The 25,372-nt window shown below is 33.9% G+C and overlaps 1 long non-coding RNA gene across 1 annotated transcript; it reads right to left on the reverse strand.

Moving 5' to 3' along the window:
- Window positions 1-367: 367 nt before the first annotated feature.
- LOC139361802 (uncharacterized) lies at window positions 368-20,450 on the reverse strand. Its single transcript, XR_011619445.1, has 3 exons — window positions 20,271-20,450; window positions 16,371-16,521; window positions 368-1,133 (listed from the first exon to the last, which is right to left on the reverse strand). It is a non-coding gene; the product is annotated as an uncharacterized lncRNA (long non-coding RNA).
- Between the last annotated feature and the right edge of the window lie 4,922 nt (window positions 20,451-25,372).

The raw sequence follows: 25,372 nt of genomic DNA on the forward strand, positions 1-25,372 counted from the left end.
CTGGCTTAAAAAAAGAGAGAGATCCCACTGCCATATGCTCTGAATATCAATAGAAAATAGTTTTTCATCACCTGTTAATATATGGTTATAGATTTCTTCCTTGTGAACACTGCACATATGCCTTTACATTGAATAGCTTTGGAGTATCAATTAATGTATGTTTATACCTTTCGGTGTGTTATATCAATAAAATATTTAATAATTTAATAAATACTCTTTATAACATGTCTTCCTGCTTTATGAATCCACAATATTAAAGTATTTCAACAATATCATTACTACGTTTTTACATAGTGTGGATGCTGAACTATGATTACCAAGAAGGGTGAAGACATTAAATGCGTCATGAGATTTTTTATTAAAAGTTATGTACTATAAAACATGTGCAATATATTAGGTAAACAGATTGCAAATTAGCTTATTATAGTATCATTTTATTAAATTATGCATACAAAAAATAACAAAAAAAATTCCTTGTAAACCTAATTGCCTTGATTTCATCTCTCAGTTTAAGATACAAGAATTCATTATTCAGAGCTTATTGTATTGCATGTGACAAAACCTAAATATTTCTATCTCAAACAAATAGATGAAATGAGTTTGTTGGTTCACATATTTGGGAAATTTGAGCCTTGATGTTGGCTTTGATGCCACTGTAGTGAGGAGTTCATATAATAACCAGAATTTATCTTTCAATAAATGAAAATCTTTTTGAAAACTTATATGAGGCTTGTTTCCCTTTCTGCTGATGTCACTCTTAGGCAGACCCTCGCCCAGTGTTAGCAGTAGTAGCTACAGTGCTTCAAGACACATATTCTTTTTAGCTATTGATCTTGGCAGGAAAAAAAGAGATTTTTCCTCCTTGCCTCAGTCTGGGTTATCTATGAATCTCTTAATCAATGGACATAACCGATGGATTAGAGAAATTTTGTTGATGAGGCATAAGACCCATCTTCATGGTTTCTGGAAAATATATTGTCTTAAAGTCATGAAGGGGTAGTTCTCAAAAAGATGTCTAAGGTAGAAAAAAATGAAATTAAAAACCACATAACCATTGTTCTGTGGAAGAAAAGCAATCAATACAATATTTGATGGTGGTGGTGGTGGTGGTGGTTGTTCAGAGCCTTCAGATTCTGAAAAAGAAAAATGGGGTAATTCATATTAACATTCTTTCTGAGGTCATCTAGAAAATTGGATCAAATAATAAAGCATTATCAAGTCCTGCTTGCAGGTATGAGAGACTAAGACAATCCCAGATGATCTTCCTCTGAAGAATACAACTAACATCCAAGACGTAGTACAAAAAGCAACTACTAGAAAGTACTGGAAAGTGAAAAGTAGTAGTCATACTTTGGTGGAAAGTTTATATTGGTTTGAAAGAGAAGAAACAAAGAAAATTCCTGTCAGAAGACCTGTACAATAAGAAATTTCAAAGGAGGATCTTCAGAATGAAAAGAAATAAGACAATGAAAAATTAATTCCTCCAAAAAAATGAAGATCATTAAAAATGGTAAATGTCTGGGTCAGCACCAGATTCATGGGAATGGCAACAATAGTGTTGCACAGGACACTTCTGGCCTTTTTCTATCCACACTCAGAAAGAAGCTCTGTACTTGGGAGTTAATATTCTGTGGTCATTGTCTGGAAGTTCTTAATAATTTCATCTTCAAATTTTTCTGTTGTGTGTGAAATCCTGGGGACTTTGAGTCTCAGCTCCCACGTGGTCCCACTTCCCAACACTTCCTCGAGAACTCAAGATAGGTTCTCTGCTGCCTGATTGTAAATCGGCATCTGGCAATCACTGCTATCCTCTGCCCCAGGTAGGCCTGAGTGCTGGCGTAAGAAGGGTCAGGCTCAGGTGTTTGTGCCTTGCACACAGAAATGGGCAGGGTGCTGGGCATCTATGGGGATCTGCATTCACCTCATAAAATTCCTAACCCAGAGGGAGCTCATCATTAAGTAACAAATAAAAAATACCATGACAGGTTACAAGAGAAAAATTGTGGTAGAAAGGAACAGTTCGTCCTGCCTTTTGAATAACAAAGTCCTGAATTCTCATGTTTCCTTGGGCCCTGAATATTATGTAGCTAGCCCTCATCTGGGTAAATGCAAAGTCAACATATTTATTTTTGCTTTTTTATTTTAGTTTCTTTATAAAGCATATTGCTATTACCAAATGATGATACTGTTTTGTGGAGTTTGTGACATGCAAAAAAGCATAAAATGAGAAATATCTGAAAAGATCCCATAGCTGTTCTCCTGCATATATGGGCATGTGAACAAAGGTATTCTCTAGTGTGGAATGCTCATTTACATAGATGAATTGAGACTGAGGCTATACAAATAAATTCCCATCCATACAACTTTTAAACTGGGAATAACTACAGTACTTGCAACAGAACAGTGGAGTGATGAAAATCCTTACAAAATTTCTTGCTGAGGGGTCAGAAAAGTGAAGTCAGGAACCATGAATGCCCGCCCCCCCAAAATATGAGAATATCAGAAGAAAAAGAGCTAGAGAGTAGAATCCTTAAATCTGTCTATACACGTCTCTGACTGTCCCCAAAATATGCATGTGCAGGACAAACTCAAAAAGACAAACTAAAGGAAAAAAAATATCAAAACAAAGCCCAGGCCTGTTGTACACTAAAGTATTAGTTCAATCTCAGCCAAGAAAATTATCTCCTAAAACAAAACAATGGAGTAAAGTAATATAATCCTGAATCTTCACAACTTAACATTGATAATGCTCAGCATAAAGTTCAAAATTATCTAACATAGAAATATTCAAGAAAATGTAACAACATTTCAAGAGGAAAGACAATCAGTTGAAACTGGCTCTAAGATGCACCAGATGTTTGAACCGGAAGACAAAATTTTAAAAAGGTTATTATAACTGTCATCAGTGAAGCACATGAAACAAGTAACAAAAAGGTAAAATGGTAGGCCTATACCCAACAATTTTAACAATGATAATAAATATTAATTGACTAAAGATTCAATTAAAAGACAGAGACTATATTAAAAAAAAACAAACAGACAAAAGCAACAAATAAAGGGGCAACTATGCTGGATCCATGAGATACATTTTAAGTAAAAAGACAAATAAGATGTAATTGAATGGATGGGAAAAAATACATCATGCAAAGGGTAATCTTATGAAAGCTTGAGGGAGTGAATAATATCAGATAAAATAGACTTCAAAAAACGTATTAGGGGACATGAGATATATTTTTAATGACAAAATTTCAATACAACAAGAAGACGTAACAGTATAAATGTTTATATTTTGAATTACAAGTCTCCAAAATACATGGAACAAATTTTGATAGAATATACAGGAAGAAAGAAAAAATTACACAGTCATAGTTGAAAGAACTTGAAAGAACTACTCAAGAAATTAGGAAAGACAAAGAAGGTCTAAACAATGCTATCAATCACATTGATTTATTTTATATAGATATATGTATACATACATATACATATTTTTATTTTATATACCTATGTATATATGCATTATTATGCATATACATTATACATATATGTATACATATATAAATACATATACATACATATGCATACATACATATGTATACATATACGTATATGTATTTGTGTAGCTTGCAACGATGGATTTCACATTCTCCTAAGTACACATTATATGTTACCTAGGATAGAAAACATCCCTCAACTAGTCACATTAAATTTCAAAAGCTTGAAACCAGATAGAATGTTTGCACAATGGAATTTAATGAGAAACAATAATAGGAATATAATTAAAACACTTCTAATATTAAGAAACTAACAATATACTTCTAAGTAATTATGGGGTTAACATAGAAATAATTTAGATTTATAAAGTAAAGAACTAGCAACAAGAAATTAGAATGTTGTAAAATGAATAATAATTAAAGTGGAGTATATCAAAATTTGTGGGATACAGATACAGCAGTCCTCTTACAGAGATGAATGTTTTAGAATGCCATAGTTAAAAAGAATAACAATCTCAAATCAATGATTTAATAGTCAACAGGTATAGGAAAAAATACTCCACATCACTAATCATCAGAGAGATGAAAATTAAAACCACAATGAGACATCACCTCACCCCAGCTAAAATTATCAAACTTTTATCGAAAGAACAGGCAATAACAGATGCCGGTGAGGATGTGGAGAAAGGAGAATCCTTGCGTATACTGTCGGTGTTAAGGTAAATTATTACTCCCACTATGAAAAATGTATGAAGGTTTCACACAAAAACTAAAAATAAAACTACCAAATGCCCATCAGTGGATAAATGGAAAAAAATGTGGTATATATACACAAAGAAAAATTACTCAACCATAAAATGGAATTCTGTTATTTGCAGCTACATGGATAGAACAGGAGGCCATTATGTTAAGTGAAATAAGCCAAGCACAGAGAGACAAATGCTACATGTTCTCACTCCTTTGTGGGAGCTAAAAAAGTGGATCTCATGAAGACAGAGAGTAGAATTGTGGTTAGCAGAGGCTAGGGGAAAGGAAGGGATGAAGGGAAAAAAAGAATATAAATGTATTTATTATCACTGAACTATATACTTAAAATGACAAAGACGGTAAATTGTTTACATGTATATTTTACCTCAATTCATAAAATGTAAAAATCTTTAAAATAAAACAACAACAAAAAAATGAAACTCAAAGCAAACAAATGAAAGTAAATAAATAAAGAAAAAAGCAGGAACCATGAAATAGAAAACAGACAACAATAGGGAAAAATCAATAAAACCGCAATCTAGTTCTTAAAAAAAAAAAAAGAAAAAGAAAATTGATAAAGCTCGCCAAATTGATTGAGTAAAAGAGGGAGATGAAAATCACAAGTATTAAGAAAGAGGGGGCCTCACTACAAGTTCTTCAGACTTTAACATGATAAAGGAATATTATGAACAACTTTATACCAAAAGCTTTGAAAGTCTATGTGAAATGAATAAATCTCTGGAAGGGTACAAATTAAGAAATCCAGCCTGCAACTATGTAGAAAGCTTGAACACACTAAGTAAGGGTACAAATTAAGAAATCCAGCCTGCAACTATGTAGAAAGCTTGAACACACTAAGTAAATGAAGTAAATTTAGCTTGTAAGTACAAGCCTTTCCCCAAAGAAAATTCCAGGCAATGATGGTTTTAATGATGAATTAAATCAAACACTTAAAGGAGCAATAATACTAAATTTAAACAACTTCTTTAATAAAATAGAGTAGGAGAGAACACTTCTTAACTAACTTTATGAAGTCAGCCTTAACTGAATTCCAAAATTAGACAAAGACCTTGCAGTTTGACTGGCAGCTCAGCAGCAGTACAATAGAATACCAGTTAGAATTCCAAACTTTTTAACTCTAGTTCCTGGCTCCAGGATGGCACCTCTACAACTGCCCAAGACCTGGGGGAACTCACCACCCTGAAGGCAAGGACACAGGCCTGGCTGGCTTTGCTACTTGCTGATTGTAGAGTCCTAGGGCCTTGATTGAACATAGGCCATGGACAAGGAGTGGTTAGGACAGGTCTTGTGTGAGACCCAGTGCTGTGCTGGCTTCAGGAGTGACCACGCTCACTCCTGGTGGTGGTGGCCATAGGGGTGTATGTGTCATTTTACCACCAGCACTAGGTGGCTCAGAACAGAGAGAGTGACTCTGTTTTTTTGTGGGGATAAAGTAAGGGAAGAGAGCAAGAGTCCCTGCCTGGTAATTCAGAGAATTCTTGTGGACCTTGTCCAAGACCATCAAGGTGGTACTTCTTAGCAGCTACAAGAACTACAGTGTTATTGAACTTAGAGTGTCCCTAAAGCAGATACAAGTTAGACCACAATAACCAAGTCCTTTTGAATATCTGGAAAGCCTTCTTAAGGACAGGAAAAATAATCCTAGACAGTGAAGACTACAATAAATACCTAACTCTTCAGTGCCCAGACACAGGAAATTATACAAGAATCAAGACCATCCAGGAAAACATATCTTTACTAAATGAAGTAAATAAGGCACCAGGTCCCAATTCTGGAGAAACAGAGATATGTGACCTTTCAGATAGAGAATTCAAAATAGCTGTTTTGAGGAAACGCAAAGAAATTCAAGATAACACAGAGAAGGAATTCACAATTCTATCAGATAAATTCAACAAAGAGATGGAAACAATGTTTTAAAAATTCAGCAGAAATTCTGGAGCTGAAGAATGCAACTGGCATACTAGAGACTGTATCAGAGTCTTTTAAAAGCAAAACTATTCAATCAGAAGGAAGAATTAATGACCCTGAAGACAGGCTTTTGAAACTACACAGAGTAGACAAAAGAGAAAACCCCCAAAATACAGACAGGATACACAAAAAATAAAAAACAAGAAACTTGGTCATATCACCAGAGAAAATCACCTTTACTAAAAAGAAGAAAGGAAAAAAGGAAGGGGAAACTACAAAACAATGAGAAAATCAATAAAATGGCAGGAGTAAGTACCTACTTATCAATAATAACATTGAATGTAAGTGGACCAAACTCTCCAAGAAGAATGCACAGAGTGGCTGAATGGATAAAAGAAAAAGACCCATTGATCTCTTGCCTACAAGAACATTCTTTACCTATAAAAAGACACATAGAATGAAAATACAGGTTTGGAAAAAGATACTACATTCAAAAAGGAACAAGAGTTGCGACACTTATATGAGACAAAATTGATTTCAAGGCAAAAACTAGTAGAAGAGACAAAGAACAACATTGTATACTAATAAACAGGTTAGTTAGCAAGAGGATATAACAAGTTTAAATATATATACCTAACAGTGGAGCACACAGATATATAAAGCAAATATTATTACAGCTAAAGTGAGAGGGAGAGACTCAAATACAATAATAGTTGGAGACATTAACACACTCCTTTCAGCATTGGACAGATCTTCCAGACAGAAAAGCAACAAGGAAGCACCAGACTTAATCTGCACCATATACCAAATGGATCTAATAGATATTTAGAGAGTGTTTGATCTGACATCTGCAGAGCACACATTCTTTTCCTCAGTAAGTAGAACATTCTCAAGGATAGACCATACGTACATCAGGTCACAAAACAAGTCTTAAAATGTTCAAAAAATTGAAGTATTATGAAACATCCTCTCTGACCACAATGGAATAATAGTAGAAATAAATAACAAGAGTAATTTTGGAAACTATACAAATACATGGAAATTAAACAATATGCTCCTCAGTGACTAGTGAGTCAATGAAGAAATTAAAAATTAAATTGAAAAATTTCTTGAAACAAATGATAATGGAAACACAACACAGCATAATTTATGGGACACAGCAAAAGCAGCACTTAGAGGGAAGTTTATAGCCATCAGTGCCTACATGAAAGAAAGAAAGAAAGAAAGAAAGAAAGAAAGAAAGAAAGAAAGAAAGAAAGACAGACAGACTAAATAAACAACGTAACAAGTCATCTTTAAAAAGTAGAAAAGAAAGAGCAAACCAAACCCCAAATGAGTAAAAAAATAAATAAATAAAGATTAGAGTAGAATTAAATGAAGGAAAAACATAAAAGATTAATGAAACAAAAAGTTGGATTTTTTTGAAAAGTTGAACAACATTGACCAGCCCTTAGCCACACTAAGAAAAAAAGAGAAAAGACTCAAATAAATAAAATCAAAAATGAAAAAGGAGACATTACAACTGATATTGCAGAAATTCAAAGGATCATTAGTAGCTACAGCGAACAATTATATGCCCATAGGTTGGAAAATGTAGAAGAAATGGACAAATTCCTAGACACACACAACCTACCAAGAGTGAACCATGAAGAATCCTAAAACCTGAACAGACCTATAACAGGTAACGAGATTGGAGTTATAATAAAAAGTTACCCAGTAAAGAAAAACCCAGGAGATGATGGTCTTACTTACTGTTGAATTCTACCAAACATTAAGAGAAGAACTAATACCAATCCTACTCAAATTGTTCTGAAAAATAGAAGAGGGCGAGGACTTCTGAACTCTTTCTTCAAGGCCAGTATTACACGAAACCAAAACTAGACAAAGACAATTAAAGAAAAAAAAAAAAAAAAGAAGAAGAAAAGAAAACTATAGGCCAATATCTCTGGTCAACATTGATACAAAAACCCTCAACAAAATACTAGCAAAATGAATTCAACAATACATTTGAAAGATCATTCATCATGACCAAGTGGGATTTATCCCTGGGATACAAGGATGTTACAACATATGCAGATCAATCAATGTGATACATCATATTGCAGAATGAAGGACAAAAATATATGATTGTTTCAATTTATGCTGAAAAGATGTTTGATAAAATTTAATATCCCTTATGATAAAAATCCTGAAAAAAATGGTTATAGAAGAAACATACCTCAACATAATAAAAGTCATATATGACACATCCACAGTTAGTAACATACTGAATGGGAAAAACTGAAAGCTTTTCCTCTGAGATGTAGAACTGATAAACAAAGTCGGTAAATTTGCAGGATACAAAATCAGCATACAAAAATCAGTAGCATTTCTATATTCCAACAGTGAACAATCTGAAAAAGAAATCAAGAAAGTACTTCCATTTACAATAGCTACAAATAAAATTAAATACCTAGAAAGTAACAACAAAAAAAGTGAAAGATCTCTATAACTATACAACACTGATGAAAGAAATTGAATTGAGCACCAAAAAAAATGGAAAGATATTCTAAGTTCATCAATTGGAAGAATTAATATTGGTATAGTGCCCATAATACGTTTCCTGAAGGGCTGCTGGAATTCACTTAGGCTCTGGAAGGGTAGACATCACATTGTCCTTCACTGTGGGAGCCCCATGTTAGCTGAGGGCAGCGCTAGGCAGGACGTAAGTCATTCCTGAGTAAGCTCTTAGAACAGTTGCTTGTTTTTAACCTTTTAATCATGAAATTCATACAAAATTCACCATATATATATACATATATATACATATATACATATTCAATGCAATCTCTGTCAAAATACCAATGACATTCTTCACAGAAATGAAAAAAAAAAAAAAAAAAAAAAAAAAACTCTACAATTTATATGGAACCACAAAAGACCCAGAATAGCCAAGCTTTCCTAAACAAAAAGAACAAAACTAGCGAAATCACATTACTTGACTTCAAATTATACTACAAAGCTATAGTAACCAATACAGCACGGTACTGGCATAAAAACGGACACATAGACCAATGGAACAGAGTAGAGAACCCAGAAACAAATCCACACACCTACAGTAAACTCATTTTGACAAAGGTCTCAGGAACATACACTGGGGAAAAGGCAGCCTCTTCAATAAATGGTGCTGGGAAAACTGGATATCCATATGCAGAATAATGAAACTAGGACTCTGTCTCTCACCACATATAAAAATCAAATCAAACTGTATTAAAGATTTAAATATAAGACCTCAATCTATGAAACTGCTGGAAGAAAACATCAGGGAAACTCTCTAGGACATTGGTCTGGGCAAAAATTTCTTGAGAAATACTCTAAAAGAACAGGCAAGCAAAGCAAATGTGGGCAAATGGGCTCACATCAAATTAAAAAGCTTCTGCACAGCATCAGAAATAATCAGCAAAGTGAAGAGACAACCCGCAGAATGGGAGAAAATATTTGCAAATACCCATCTGACAAGTTATTAATAACCAAAACATATAAGGATCTTAAACAACTCTATAGGAAAATATAATACTCTGATTTAAAAAGAGACAAAATATTTAAATATACATTTCTCAAAAAGAAGACATGTAAATAGCAAACAGGCATATATAAAGGTGCTCAACATCTTTGAGCATCCAAGAAATATAAACCAAAACTACAATAAAATATAATCTCCCTCCCAGTTAAAACAGCACATATCTAAAAGAAAGGCAATAACGAATGCTGATGAGGATCTGGAGAAGAGAGAACCCTTATACATTCTTGGTTGGAATGTAAATTTGTACAACCACTATAGAAAACCATTGGGAAGTTCCTCAAAGAACTAAAAATAGAGCTACCATAGAATCCAGTGATCCCACTGCTGAGTGCATATCCAAAAGAAAGGAAATCAGTATACTGAAAACATATCTACACTCTCATGTTTGTTGCAGCACTGTTCACAATAGTTAAAAGTTTGGAAGCAAATTAATTGTCCATCAACAGATGAATGGATAAAGAAAATATGGTACTTATATATAGTGGAGTACTATTCAGCCATAAAAAAGAATGAGATCCCATCATTTGCAACAACATGGATAGAACTGGAGGTCATTTCGTTAAATGAAATAAGTCAAGCACAGAAAGACAAACATCACATGTTCTCACTTATTTGTAGGATCTAAAAATCCAAACAATTGAACTCATAGAGAGAGAGAATAGAAGGATGGTTACCAAAAACTGGAAAGAGTAGTGGAGGGAAGGGAGTGGGGATGATTAATGAGTTAAAAAAATAGAAAGAATGAGTAAGAGCTAGTATGTGATAGCACAGAGCAGGACTATAGTTAATAATAATGTAAGTGTACATTTAAAAATAAGTGTACATCTTAAAAACTAAGAGAGTATAACTGAATTGTTTGTAATACAAAGGATAAATGTTTAAGGGGGATAAATACTCCATGTCACACGATGTTATTACTATGCATTGCATGCCAGTATCAAAATATCTCATGTACCTTGTGTATATATACACCTACTGTGTACCTACAAGAAGTTAAAATAATAAAATTTTAAAAAGAAAACAAAACTAGACAAAGACAAAGCAATACAAAATAACTACAAGTCAATGTTTTTCAAAGCATACATGCAAAAGCCTTTAGAAAAATATGTACAAATTGAATACAACAATATTAAGAAAGAAAAGTAATCATCACCAAGTGGAATTTATTCTAGAAATGTCATGTTTGCTTTAGTATCTGAAAATCTATCAACATAATTCATCATATTAATGAAATAAAAAAGAAAATGATGATTACCTTAAAAGATGTAATAAAATGAAAAATTCAATACATTTTATTAAACAAACCATTGTAGGAAAAAAATGGAATTTTTCACAAAATTACGAGCATCTATAAAAAACTTACAGTTCACTTCAGTTGCAAAAGACTAAATCTTTCTATCTAAGGAAGAACACAAGAATATCCACTCCTAACATTTTAACATTCTTCCGGTGGTCTTACGCAGTGTAAACAGAGGAAATAAAAGGTACACTGATTAGAAAAATTTCACGTAGGACACATCAAAGCTGATTACAATATATGTAAAGTGGAAAATAACTTAAAATACTTAAAACACTTTTGAAAAAGATAAACATATTTGGAGGAAATTTCACTATGTAATTTTAGGATTTACTATAAATCATTAATCAAGACTAGACAGAAATATAGATTAATTAAACAGAACAGTGAGCCCAATTAAACACGACTTACATGGTCCATTGATTTTAGATGAAAGTCCTATATTAAATTAATAGAGAAAGGGTGGTCTTCGTGACACATGGTGTTAGATAATTTTATATTCATATGCAAACTAATGAATTTCAATCTTTACTTCACATGATACAAGAATATTAGGTCACAGTCCCAAAGATAAGGCTTAAAATAAACTTCCTGGAGAAAACACAGGAAGAATATTCATACTATTGAGTCAGGCAAAGATAGAAGACACCCATAACTGCAAGAAAAGAAAGGAAAAGAAATACAGAATGGGTAGGGCAAATTGAAATGAATCTCAATACATAAGTAATTATATGCCAGAGTGTGTTAGTGAGATGAAAATTTTAAGTACTAGAAAGGTAAAAAAGTTGTGAATATTTAGACTATATGATTGTATAGATAAGAAATTAAAGGGATGTTTGAATACATACTTGTAATTAATAACAATTTTACAAGTCTGTTGGATACAGAAGCAATGTATAAAAATCAACTATATTTCTGTAAGAGCAGCAAGCAGAAAACGAAATGCAAAGATGTTATCCAACAGCATAAAATATGACAAATCTATAATTCTAACTAAAAATCTTCAAGGTGTTATAGGAAAACTGAATATGTTGCTATAACATTGTAGAGAGTAATTACGTGAAAATCTAATGAAACAGAGAGATATACTATACATATTTGAATAACTAATGCTATAAAGAAGTCATTTATTCTCAACTTGATAAGCAACCCTATCTATATTGTGTATGAATGGGCATTTGAGTTTGTGTGTATGACTATAGAACTACATAAGCTAGTATCAAAATTTACATAAAAATTCCAAGAATAAGGAAAACATCCTAAAGAAAACAACCAAAAGGAAGAACTTCCTCTTCTAGATTTCAAGACTTACTTTAAGGTTGCAATAATTTAGACAGTGTGGCTTGAGAATGTTCGAGAATAGACTAGTAGTGGAACACAATACAATATTGACTTCATAAGCAGACCCACAAATTTTTAGACACTTGATATATGATAAAGAGGGAAAGGGTAGGCTTTTCAACACATAATCTGGGGGAAATTAGGATACTCATGTTTTAGAAGTGAAATGAAACATCTACCTCATGTCATACACAAAAGTGAATTTCAAGTGGATTGAAGATTTGAATAACTTCTATTAGTGATGGAAAATGTTTTCATGAATTCAGGATAAGGAAGTATTTCTTCAAAAGGTGACAAAACAGAACCAACAGTAAAGAAAATGATCAGCAAAGTTAGCTGTATTCAAACTTACTTTTGTAAAATGCTGCAGTGTGGGAGACATTTGAAACATGTACAGCTAATAAAAGATTCACATCAATAATATGTAAATAATTTCTACAAATTATAAGAAAAATGTGAGACAACCTAATAAAGAAATAAACAAGAGACTTTAACAGGCACTTCACAAATGATAATTTCCAAATAGACTATAAGAAAAAGAATCCAACACAATAACTAATCAGGAAAGTGGAAATTAGAATCACAATAAAGTACTAGTAGGCACCCTCAATCAATGACCAATATTAACAAGATTGACAATACTAATACTGGGGGACAATGTAGAACTATGGCAACTCTCATACACTGTTGGTGGGAATGTAAAGTTTTGGAGTAGCTTTGGAAAATGGTTTAGTATCATATACTAGAAGTGCAGATTATTCATATTTATAATCCAGCAGTTTTCTTATATATAATAATTTAATTAGTGCAATAGAAACATGTACACTTGGGTAACCAGAGACACATGCAAGAATTTTCATAGCAGAATTTTTTTGTCAGCTGCAAACTGAAAACAATTCCAATGTTAATTATAAATGAAATGGTTACATAAATTCCATTATATTTATGGAATGGAATTCTGTACAGCAATGGAAATGAATGAACCACTACACACAGCATCATTGATTTGGCTCACAAACATAAAATTGAACAAAATATGCCAGATACACACAAAAATACGTGCTTTGTTCCATGTATAAAACTCAAAAGATAGATAAAATGGAACAGTTGGGTTTGGAGTGTATAGAAATATATACCTAGTGGTTAAAGACAAGACTAAAAGACAAAAGTGATTATTGTTAGAATCAGGATTGTGATTAACTTTGGAGGAAAGGGGATAGTGTTTGGGAGGGCATATAAGGTGGACTCTCTTAAGTACACCTGATGTTCTATTTCTTGGCTAGGGTAGCAAACGCACAACTTAGATAATTCCTTGGGCTGTGTAGGTTTATTTTGTGCTCTCATTGTATGTGTTATATTTCACAATAAAATAAGTTAATACATGTACTATGTAATACATTATATATATGCATGAATTATCTATATAATTAAATATACATATTAATATATATAGAGAGAGACAGGGATATATATATATATATATATATATTTATTTATATTCCAACAATTTGGAAGTGCATATTTTATTAGAGTTGGAAAATAGAAGTGGTTATCTCTTACAGGCATGTGATAGTGTGCCAAAAAAGTATTTGAAAATGCATGATAAATGTGAAACACCACTTGTACTTGAAGTTTGGAAAAGGAAAGGGAGAAATTTCATCACTAAAGATAAACCCTGGTTTTATATTAAAGTGGTCACAGATATAGTACAGAATGCAAGATTTCAAGGCTTTTAAAGCTATCCTTGGGCCTTAAATATTTTCCCTTTTAAGAAATTTATCACTTTCCATGACTCACTTCAAGTTATATTTCTTCAATGCCCACCCAAATTACCCCAGCCATCTCTCCTCACTGGGCATGTACAGACACACACACACACACACACACACACAATGGCACACAAACACACACACACACAAACCAAGTTCTCATTTGTCCAGAACTTTCTGACAAAGTCCTGCACTGAAAGTCCTGCATTCCTAAAAAAACATTTTCGATCTCAGGAAACTGATAAGGTTGGTCAGAGACACTGAATAAGCAAATTTCTGAAAGCTTTTTTTTTTACGCCTCTGTTTTAAGCTTTGAACATTAACGATTATAAAATAAAAAAGAACATTATAATTCTGGAATCTGGAATTGTACTTAAATCAAGAAACATTTTTATCCCACATTATACTATTTGATAAGTTTAACTTGCATATTTTCTGCTATTTTGCCCAAAGGAAGTTTTTGCTCATGCTCAGTCCCATTGATAAGCCTTGCCCACCAGGTTTAATTTACCTAATCTGAGGTGAGACAATGCTGAGCTAATTTTAGCCAGAGGCAGGCCTAAAGCAAGGTTAGGAAATGACAGAGGTCTGAAAGATACATCACATGAAAGAACATTGAAGAGCTTAACATCTGAGCAAGGACAGAATAAGTTATTGGACGAATGATTTACAGCCAAAAATAAGGACTAGAATATATGGGAGCCAATGGTTATGACATTAAATCTTTTAATATATAGTATTTTTAGATGAGATGAGATTAGAAAATTTAGTGCATTACATTTTGAATCACAGACTCATTTGAGGAGATTTCATTCTCCTTTATTTCTGGATGGTTTAAAATTCATTTTTATCATACACATATCTCTATCTTATGTTCCTGTACATTTTGGCATATGCTTAGTATGGCCTCTAAGAAAATCATTTTGATTTGAAAATCTTAACTCTATTTCCTACTTTTCGAATTTGAAGCCATAATTTAATGCCACTTTTTTATTATACTGCAGCATAAAAAAAATTAATTCTACAAAGACTGGAATGACTATGAAATTTGTAGGCAGAAAATGGGTTTCATTTTATATTAAGTTGCTACACAAGGAATCTGATTTTCCTGTTACGTATTGATGAATTCTCGCGGACTAAATGCCCTTGCAATTTTCTTACAAGCGCAGAGGTCGATTTGCCTTTTGGTGAAACAAAACCCGGCAAATGGAATTCTGTTTAATTGAGTGATACACCCCACTGGATCTGCCATTAGAAATGGTGAAACAGTTCACTTTAGAAAGCCAGTACTGTGGAGGAAGGGTGTACAGAGCTTCTTGTTTACTCTGAGTATGCTTAAAATCTGCAAAGAACAATTTGGTCCTTTTACCTTTCTAAGAAATGTGTAGTTTTCAAATTCCTGTAACTAAGAATGCTGGTCTAGATGGTAAGGCATTTCTGAGCCTTCCTGTATCTTTTCGTGACTGACTTTGGGAGCTGCCAAGGCAGACAATCCACTCTGTTTTCAACCCAAAAAGGGCAGAAAGGTGGAAACATGTTTTATAACGCTCTCAGCTCTTTTTAACTCGGAGCATGCTGACTTTCTGGCCTTGTGCCCATGCAAAGAGACAAATGAGATGAAGCCTGCTTTTATTCCTGTTCTCAATGCTCCCCCATCTAAGAATGCAAAAAAGTAAACTATCCTGTTGGAAAAAGGCCCTACTTCCTTCACCAGGTCAAAAGTTTAAAGGAAAGTAATTCAATGCAGTCCCTAAAGTGAGGGTTTGCCTAAGCATCATTTGGCAGTTATTTTTGTATTTATAATGAGAAAATAAAGAATTTGTGGAGGAGTTTGAAAAGTAGACATAAAGAAAGAGACTTTTGAAAGTGAGGTCTTGTTTGCTTTCCTATATCAAACATTATATTATATAAAACAGAGTAAAAAGTTCACCTTATTTTTGTTTGAAATATTTAACATGGAACTCCTTGATATTTACTAGTCTCCAAAAAAGATTTATGTCTCAATTAAAACAACTGTAGGAAGTTAAACACATGGCAATGGGAGTGCTGTGAAGTATAGAATATCGAACTGTATGTTCCAAACCTAGAATATATGAAAATATTTGTGAGAAGTTATTATCCTTCAGGATCTCAAGAGTAATGATTTTAGGTTTCAATGAAGTCATCTCAGGAAAAAGGTATAATCAGGTAGGAATGATTAATTTATCAGTGCCTCTTCAATAGAACCGACTTACCTCTGAAGGTATTAATTCCCGGGAATTAATACCTTCCCAGGATTAATTGAATCTTACACATTGAAATTCAATGTACAAGTTAGACAAATACATTGTCTTTCATTGGCTTATTTCCATTTGAAAGACTTCTGAGGAGACTGGTTCTTTGATTCTGTTAGAAGGAATTTAAAAATTTTTATTAGGGCACATACTTTATATGATGATAGGCATAACAATATGGATCCCCAAGAGTGAAAAACAGCTCCAATATTATTCACCCCAAGTGACTGTCTCTTTGCATATTCTGAAGTAGAAAGACCTCTCACTCATTCAGCCTCTGCTGTGCCTGTGACTCCCAAATATGTACCTCCTGTCTCTTCTGGATTTTTTTTTCATCTGAATGTCAAGTATAATATAGCTAAACCTATCTTCCTTTTCCCCCAGCCTTCCTTTCTCTAAAACCACATTCCTCAAATAATATAAGAATAGAGTGTCAGTTAACTTTTTCATCTGATATGATGACCAACTGTTCTGTCAAGAGTTAGAAGAAATTAAGAATATTCCAAGATACTCAGTAGCTGTAGAGTAATGATTTTAGGTTTCAAAGAGGCTATGACAGGAAAAAGGTATAGTCAGGTAGGAATGTTTAATTTATCAGTGCCTCTTCCGTAGAACCGACTTACCACTGATGGCCTTGCCATGATAATTTGGAAAAGGCAGTGTTGATCTTCATACTTAAGTATGTTTGGAATTCTATAATGATTTTATTTCACCAAGGGAAACAGATGTCACATTTTCAGAAACTGTGATCATGAAAACACATTTTTAAGAAGGTAATTCGTGAAAAGTTCATTGCATACTTTTAAAATACCACCTTTCAATGATTACAGTTTACCAGTTTGATATTTATAAATATAGCATGTATGTTAAAAATATTTATGTAATACTGCTAGTCAGTAAATTCAGCATAATGAAATTTTGACTGTGTCAAAACTAAAGAAAATGAAAAAAATAAATTATTAAAAAAACTCACTTTCTTGCTTTTTTGTTGGGATAAAATTAAATTTAATTATGAAGATAAAGTTATTTTTCTCTATATATATTAGGTAGAATAGAGAAGTGAGCTTTGTCATTTTTGTTTCACATTTTTACTTGTTAAAATACTTATTCTAGATATGTAGAGATTATACAACATAATTCATTGGTCACTGGTTTTCCTATAATAGTTATTGCCCACTGAACTTATGATATAATTACTGACTCTACAGCCCAAAGCAAAATTTAGAATGGCACCAAAATTCCACAGTTGATAGCAAGGATTATTTGCCAAGTATAATCATGTAATATCGGTAATAACAAGTTATTACTAAGTGAGAATTTTTTGGCTTGGAGTCACAAGAAATATAATGGCAATATAAAAATTTAATAATTTTTTTAGTTCAAACACAACTAAGTATGTTCTGTATAAAAGGAATGGTCATTGTTAACAATTTTTATAACTTCTCCATTTTATATTTTCAAATGTAAATATTTATCCTGAGTAGTGCTTTCTTAAGTTTTCTGTCCTATAGTTATTTATTTTAATATAAAGAAATAATCTGCTTTGATATAATTATTGCATTTTATTTACAACATCAATAAAGGTCTAGGTGAATTGAGACATTGTGACATAATAGTTAAGAACATTAATTTGGAAATAGGCTAATGGAGTTTCAGTCCTAGCTGCATCACTTCTATGGGAATATATAGGGATGAGTTACCTGATCTCTGACACCCACTTTTCTATCTGCAAATTTGGCTAATCATAATAATTGTTGGTTGGTAATACTTCACAGAGATGTATATACTGCTGAGAATCATATCTAATGTATCAGACATAAATGTTTAAATAATAAAATTTAAAACAATTTGAACTTACCAGAAATAAAATCAAAGAACACAGAAAATTAACATTCACAGTGATTTATCACAATTTTTACAACAATATGTATGGCTCAGTTTTACTTTTAATGATGTAGAGTTATAATTGCATTGCCAGTTATTTGATGTCCTTTACAGTTTTCGTTTTCCTCATGGCCTTTTCAAAGCAGTCTTTTGTTTTATATATTTGTAATGGAATAAAAATATCAAATAAACCTGGAACTTTACTTTGAAATTTGATAAATTTAATGATGAAAAATGAGGAACTGTGTTTCCATTTCCCAGATTTGGTAGTCAACTACCAAAGATCAGAGCTGTCATCTTGGCTGTCAGACTATCAAGAAACTGAAGCAAAATTTTTAAATACCATCCAGTTTCGGCCAAGAGTTTTTGTTTAAGAAATGTGATGATAAATACTTTTTCACGTAATTTTAAGACAGTGACATTATTCCATGCATATATCTAATTGCAACAATATGTTCAGAGCTTGTAAGTTAAAAAGTAAAGAAGTATCAAAGATTATATATTATTCTGGTAGATGTTTGTATTTGTCAGCTAAAATGAAGGTTTCTGAATTTCTTTTGTTAATGGTAAAAATTAATTGAGTAATACCTACATGAGAGATGTTATTTGGAAATTAGTTTCTGAACTCCACAGTTTAAATTTATAAGTAAAATGATAGTGTTTTCATATTCCAGCCCTCTTTCTCTTTCTCTCTCTTTCTAACACACACACATGCACTCAAACACAGTTGTTTGTGTAAGTAATTTGGTCATAAAAATGTTCTGCTAATAACAAATTTTGGAGGATGTCTTAAATATTATTGCACACTTAATTGAATTATTTATTAATTCTTGGGTTACTTGCATACAGTTCAAATATTGTAAGCTGTCGTGGAGTTTCATCTGCTCAACTGTAAAGGCAGGTCAGCACTAAATTAAATGGTGCTACAATCTAATAATACTTTAGCCCAGTTTTTAGGATAATTGAACCAAAGCTTAATTCTAAACAACTTCAATGTTTCTTCACTAGTGGTGGCATACTTATTTTACTAACCTCTTTAATGCCACAATCAATAGTTTTGAAACTTTCACATTCCCCCAGCTTCAATATAATACAGGGCCTCTGCCTCCTTACTCTGTTCATTGCACTAGGTGCTTCTGAAATGAACACATTAGATAACAACAGACAAGGATCAGAGATTTAAACTTTTGCAGAAACTGGAAGCTTAGGCTATGCTCCTAATCCACTAGCTCGGTTATTCATCTAGAACTTTTAACTGAAGACACCCAAAAATAATTTCATAATTTAATATTTTTTCTAGACCTTTCTTCCACACATTAAAACAATATAGTCACGTGTAAATAGTCATTTACTATTGGGCAGATTTAGAAAGAATACTATAGGTAATACTCAAATATACCTCTTTGTTAATATTCAAATATCCTACAGTTAATATTCAAATGTACCTCTGGGAATACTAGAAAATTTGTTTGTGATCATCATACATATTTTTTAAATCATACAAAATTTCCCTCACTTAAAAAGACTCGTTTAAAAGAAAACTTATAGAAAAAATTTTAAAAAATAATCTTGATTTTTTTTGAATCTCTATAATTTGGAATTAAAATATTTGGAAGTGACATGGCTTAGAGGTAATCTTTATTGTAGAACAGATAGATATTAGATAAACACAAAATTCTTCTTGGTTATGTCTTATTTCAAGTGAAATAAGTATGGAGTTACTGAAGGTAAATAAACCCTAATAATGCCATAGCATGTCAGTTTCTATGTATTATATGAGTTACTGGTGATAGTGGCAGGAGACAGACAGATTCCTAGGCAGACAGTGACAGGTCCCTGGTGAAACCTGACCTTCAAGCCAAAAGACAACCTGAAGCCTGAAAACTGAGCTGCCGGTTCTGGGTAAAGTCCTTGATCTGGAGTGAGAACTTCCATGATGCCTTTTAGCCAATCAAATGCTGCTCTTTCCCAGCTCACCCATTGACCAATCAGCACACATTCCCCCATTCTGAGCCGATTGAACTCCTGGACTCAGCCACATGGGGGCCTACTGGCTTTTGGGTAGGGGTTACCCACTTTGGGTCCTCTCTGTGCTGAGAACTGTTCTGCATTCAGTACAACTCTTCTCCGCCTTCCTCATTCTCAGGTTGTCCAGGTAACTTCATTCTTCTTGGACCCAGGACAAGAACCTGGGATTCGCAGAACAATGGGAGTAAAAAGGACTTTAACACATTCCTGGCTGGCTTGCCGAACTGTGGGTGGTGATATGCTCTCATTCGCTGGACTGTGGGAGGAAAGAATGGCAACCCTTCAGGTGGCCCAGAACTCAGGATTCCCTGAGCCAGAGCTGTTAACACTGTAACCCTCCCTCCCCGCACATGTGATGGGAAGCAGTGGGGGGACCTGCGCCAACCCAGGAGCCACAGGCCAGAGCGGGGCGGCGGGATCAAACGAGCTAGGATCTGCCTCTGTTCACGGAAGTGTGTGGAAGGCGGGAATGTATGAGCTGTAATGCTTCCTGAGCAAAAGGCTGTAACACGCCTTGGGGCTCGACGATTACTGGTGTCTCTGAGTTTTCCGGCGCCACCATGTTCCCCTCATCTAGATGCTGGTGCCCAAGGCAGAAGTTGCTTTAGATAAACCTGGTCCAGCCACAGCTGCGCACAGAGCCAGTGCTTGTCCTGGCGCCTGGAGCTGCCTGCCCCACCACAGCAACTGGGGTGCCTGGCTGTGCCTGTAGTTGGACCCTGCAACCCTTGCTGCTCTGCTCCTGGCTCACCCTTGGTGACCTCAGAGGGCACAAAATCTGGGCTGGTAGTGCAAGCCGAGTGCAGCCCGTTGGGCTGAATGGGCAGAGCAAGCCCAGCGAGTGCGACGGAAGCTTGAGTAGAGGCCCTGCAAGCCACAAAGGTTTCCAACTGGTGAAGTGGCACCTAAAGGATCCTGTGTCACTAGTGTGTGTATGCTCTGTGTGTGTGTGTGTTGGGAAGAGAAAGAGAATGAGAGAATAAGAAAGTACAAGGTTAACAACATTTTTGTAACTTTTTTCATTATTAATACATTATTTTAAACTGAAGACTCATAAAAATTTATTTTAAACTATGGGTTATAACCTAATACTAATTTTTTTTTTTCCTAAGTTCAAGCTTTGAAAATAGGGAACTCTTTCAGTTGGTTCTTGTGCCTTTGACATGTTTTAGTTTTTCTCTTTTTCCTCCCTCCTCCCTCCCTTCCTTCCTTAGGTTACTTAGGGCAATACCTCTTCCCCATCCTCTTTTGTGAAGTTGTTTTATACATATGTAGTACAATTTGATCCTTCCTTCCTTTCTTCTTTCTTTCCTTCCTTCCTTCCTTCCTTCCTTCCTTCCTTCCTTCCTTCCTTCCTTCCTTCCTTCCTTCCTTCCTTCCTTCTTTCCTTCTTTCTTCCTTTCTTTTGCATTTTCTTATTTTCCAGCACAACAATATGCTGGAGGCTCATCTTGTCTATTTCCTGCTCTAATTCTGGAATTAACCATTTCTCCAAGGAAAACCGATTTCTTTCATTGGGCAATAGCATTAGAAACAAAGATCTGAGCACTTGGTGTGCTCATTGCTACAGGCTGTCATTACTTTTAGGCCCTCTTAGCTGAAAAAACAAGGAAATATATGTGTGTGTCCTAACCCGTAGATATAGCCATATATCTATACTATTTCTAGATAGAATTAACCATCTATATCTATTTTAAGCTAAACCTGAATTTATACTGATGTTTCCCAATTTCGATTTTTTTTGTTTGTTTTTGAAATGGAGTCTTGTAATGTTGCCAAGGCTGGAGGGCAGTGGTGCTATATCAGTTCACTGCAGACTCTGCCTCCCAGGTTCAAGCAATTCTCCTGCCTCAACCTCCCAAGTAGCTGGAATTACAGGCTTCTGCCACCAGACTCGGCTAATATTTGTATTTTTAGTAGAGACAAGGTTTCACCATGTTAGCCAGTCTGGTCTCGAACTTCTGACCTCAGGTGATCTACTCACGTTGGCCTCTCAAAGTGCTGGGATTACAGGCGTGAGCCACTGTGCCCAGCCCCACTTTATTCATTACCACATGGACCATTCTAGCTTTTTTTCTTGTTTATCTGTAACCTCCTATTCCAACAGTAAAAAAACTTCCTACCTTTGGACATTTATTTACATAATTATTCAATTCCAGTATGCGTATATACTTGTTTCAAATTGTTAAACTGCACTCCTCAGGGACACAACTTTATCTAATAGAATACAGTACTTACATACAGCTCCTTTTGCATTTAGTCTTACAGTCTACTCATTTCCAAAGTTACTTAAGGCAATACCTCTTCCCCATCCTCTTTTGTGAAATTGTTTTATACGTATGTAGTACAATTTGATTCTTTTGTTGCATTGCGTATTTCATCCTCTGAAGTCTCTCAATTTTCCAAATAATTTTTATAATTTGCATACATTAAATTTCACTCTGTTTTACAATTCTATGAGTTTTGATAAAAACATACTGTCATACATCTGGTATAGGAGGCAGGACTTGACTCCGAGGTGATGCTTGGACACCAGACCAAATTGAGGACTAGCTAAAACAGGGCTAGGGCAGAAGCAGCTTTCCATAAGACATGCCCGCCTTGCTCTGCAGGAGAAGTCGCGGAGCTGTGACTCCATGGGATCTGTAACACTGCCTCTTCAATGAAGCTTTTTTCTTCCACCTCCAACTTGCCCTTGCATTCTTTTCTGGGCAAAGCCAAGAACCTTCTTGGGCTAAGCTCCTCTTTAGGACTTTCCTGCCTTGCTTTACATCTACAATTATATTACAAATTATCTATACTATCCTAAAGAATAATATCCTATTGAATATGTCCCATCCCCAGGTCCCAAAAAGTCACTGATTTGTTTACCATCTCTATAGTTTTGCATATTGCAGAATGTCATAGAAGTGGAATTATAGTAGAGCCTTTCCGTCTGGCTTCTTTATCTCTGTTGGGTATAGTGTGTTTTGGTTTTTCTCTTTATTATTTTTGTTCGTACATTTGTTTTGCAATTCTTTTAAAAATATATCCATTAAGGTGGGGGTAGATAGCTCATTACTTTTTATCACTGCATAGTATCCCACTGTATAAATGTACCAGTTTGTTTATCCATTAGCTTGAACATCTTAATCGCTTCTAATTTTGAGGAATTATGAATAAAATTGCTATAAACATTTATATACAGGTTTTCGTGTGTCAAAGAGAGTAGATCTTAAGTGGATGTAAGTTTTTGAATCTTCTATATATTTTCATCTGAATAAGAAGAATATAATTAATTAATTGTTATAAGAAAGTGAGATAAATATGCACTGTTGAAATGCCAATATTAGTAATATGTTATTATGCCATAAGTAGCTCACTTATGATTTCCAAAGTTGTCCCGTGTCTCTGTAGTATCTAATTTAAAATTTGCTAAGTTATATATGCTATCATGTTGCTTAAGGAAATAAATTTGCTTTGATCATTAATAGAAAAATATGTACATTTGTATAATTTGGTGTTTGACAATTATGTCAGGAACATGATTTGATGTTAAGAAATACTCTGGGGAGGATAATTGTACATTTTAATCAGAAGAAAGCTTTAATTTAATTTTCCTTTACCAAAGAGATGTTGAATATAGAATAATTAATTTAGAGTAGTTTTTACTGACAAGCCTCAGCTGTACCCAAACAGATAAGCTTCAATCACTTTTATCATTTAAACATGTCACCAAAAAAATGTGGTTTTCAATGTGGTATATAATATTACAAATGCTAAAATAAATAAAATATGATTCCCGCCTTACATAGTTAGGTGATGTCAAAGGCATGTAACCAGCTATTTGACAAGGTGACAAAGCATGTAATAAAAGTAGGTAATAGGACCATATAAGAAGACATTTACACTGGAAGAAACATTTAAATTGTGTTAATGTTATGTAGAAGTACTTTAGGTAGAGAAATAAAAATAGGTGTGAGTAGTGAGTGTCCAAGGCATTCCAGACAGAAGAAAACATATTTTGAGATGAATAATTTATTTGGAGATTAACCATTTATTCAATATAATTATAACTTAGTGTGGTGAGATTACAGGAAAATAGACTAAAAGGAGACAATGTAGGGCCTTATAGATTTTGTCAAGGAATATATTTTTACTTTATCTTAACAGTTATTGTAAAAAGTATACATGATACTTGTTTTTAAAACATGAAATGCTTAACCAATTAATTAGAATTCTGTGATATACTGTAAATAATTGATTTGACCATAATGGATCATATTCTCTTTTGGAAATCATGTGTTTGAGTCTTTGTCTTTATTTTTGTTTCACTTTTTTTTGGTAATGCTTTGTTTTGTCTGGCCTTTCTTTCTCTCATCTTATGTAATTCAATACCTCTCTTTTGTCTGTGCAAGCCATGTCCAAGTTAAGGTTTATACTGAAAGAACACTTTTTCTTGCTAGACGGACATTGCATGAGTCCCTCTTTCAGGTACCAACATCTTTGTAAAGGATGTACTTTGTGTCTAGAGTTCAAAATCTATATCAATTCGTGGATCTCATGCATGGAACTAACACATTCTTGCACTACCTGACAAGTCATCTGATTCTTCTCAGTTATTTTTGGATCAACTATCCTTGGTCATAGTATCTATCTTTGTTACTGTAGATTTAGATCTGTGAAACCACAATGACTTTCTTATTTTATATGGAAGAGAGAGTGGGAGGTGAAAAAGAACCAGCCACGAAATAAATGATTCACTAGTATTTGTTGTCTCAGCAGACTGAAGTTCCCTTAGTTTATTCATACTCTTGGGTTGGCGTTTCCCAGGGGAAGGAGTGGCTGCTTCCTCACTGAGGGGAACATTCCCTGGGCTTGGCCTGAGGTCAATAGTGGTAACAGGACCTGTTCCAGGAACTCACTGTTTGTTTTGTTAGTTTAAAAGTGCATAGCAAATGGAGAACATCAGTTGTAAACTATCCACTTTTTCAAAAAGTGCTAATGATAAAAGAGGAGGAAAGCAGAGGTGAACAGAATAGTAACTGACAATTAAGTCAATGTGGTTTTGA

Source organism: Macaca nemestrina, chromosome 2 (genome assembly GCF_043159975.1).
Source record: "Macaca nemestrina isolate mMacNem1 chromosome 2, mMacNem.hap1, whole genome shotgun sequence".
Classification (NCBI taxonomy): Eukaryota; Metazoa; Chordata; class Mammalia; order Primates; family Cercopithecidae; genus Macaca; species Macaca nemestrina.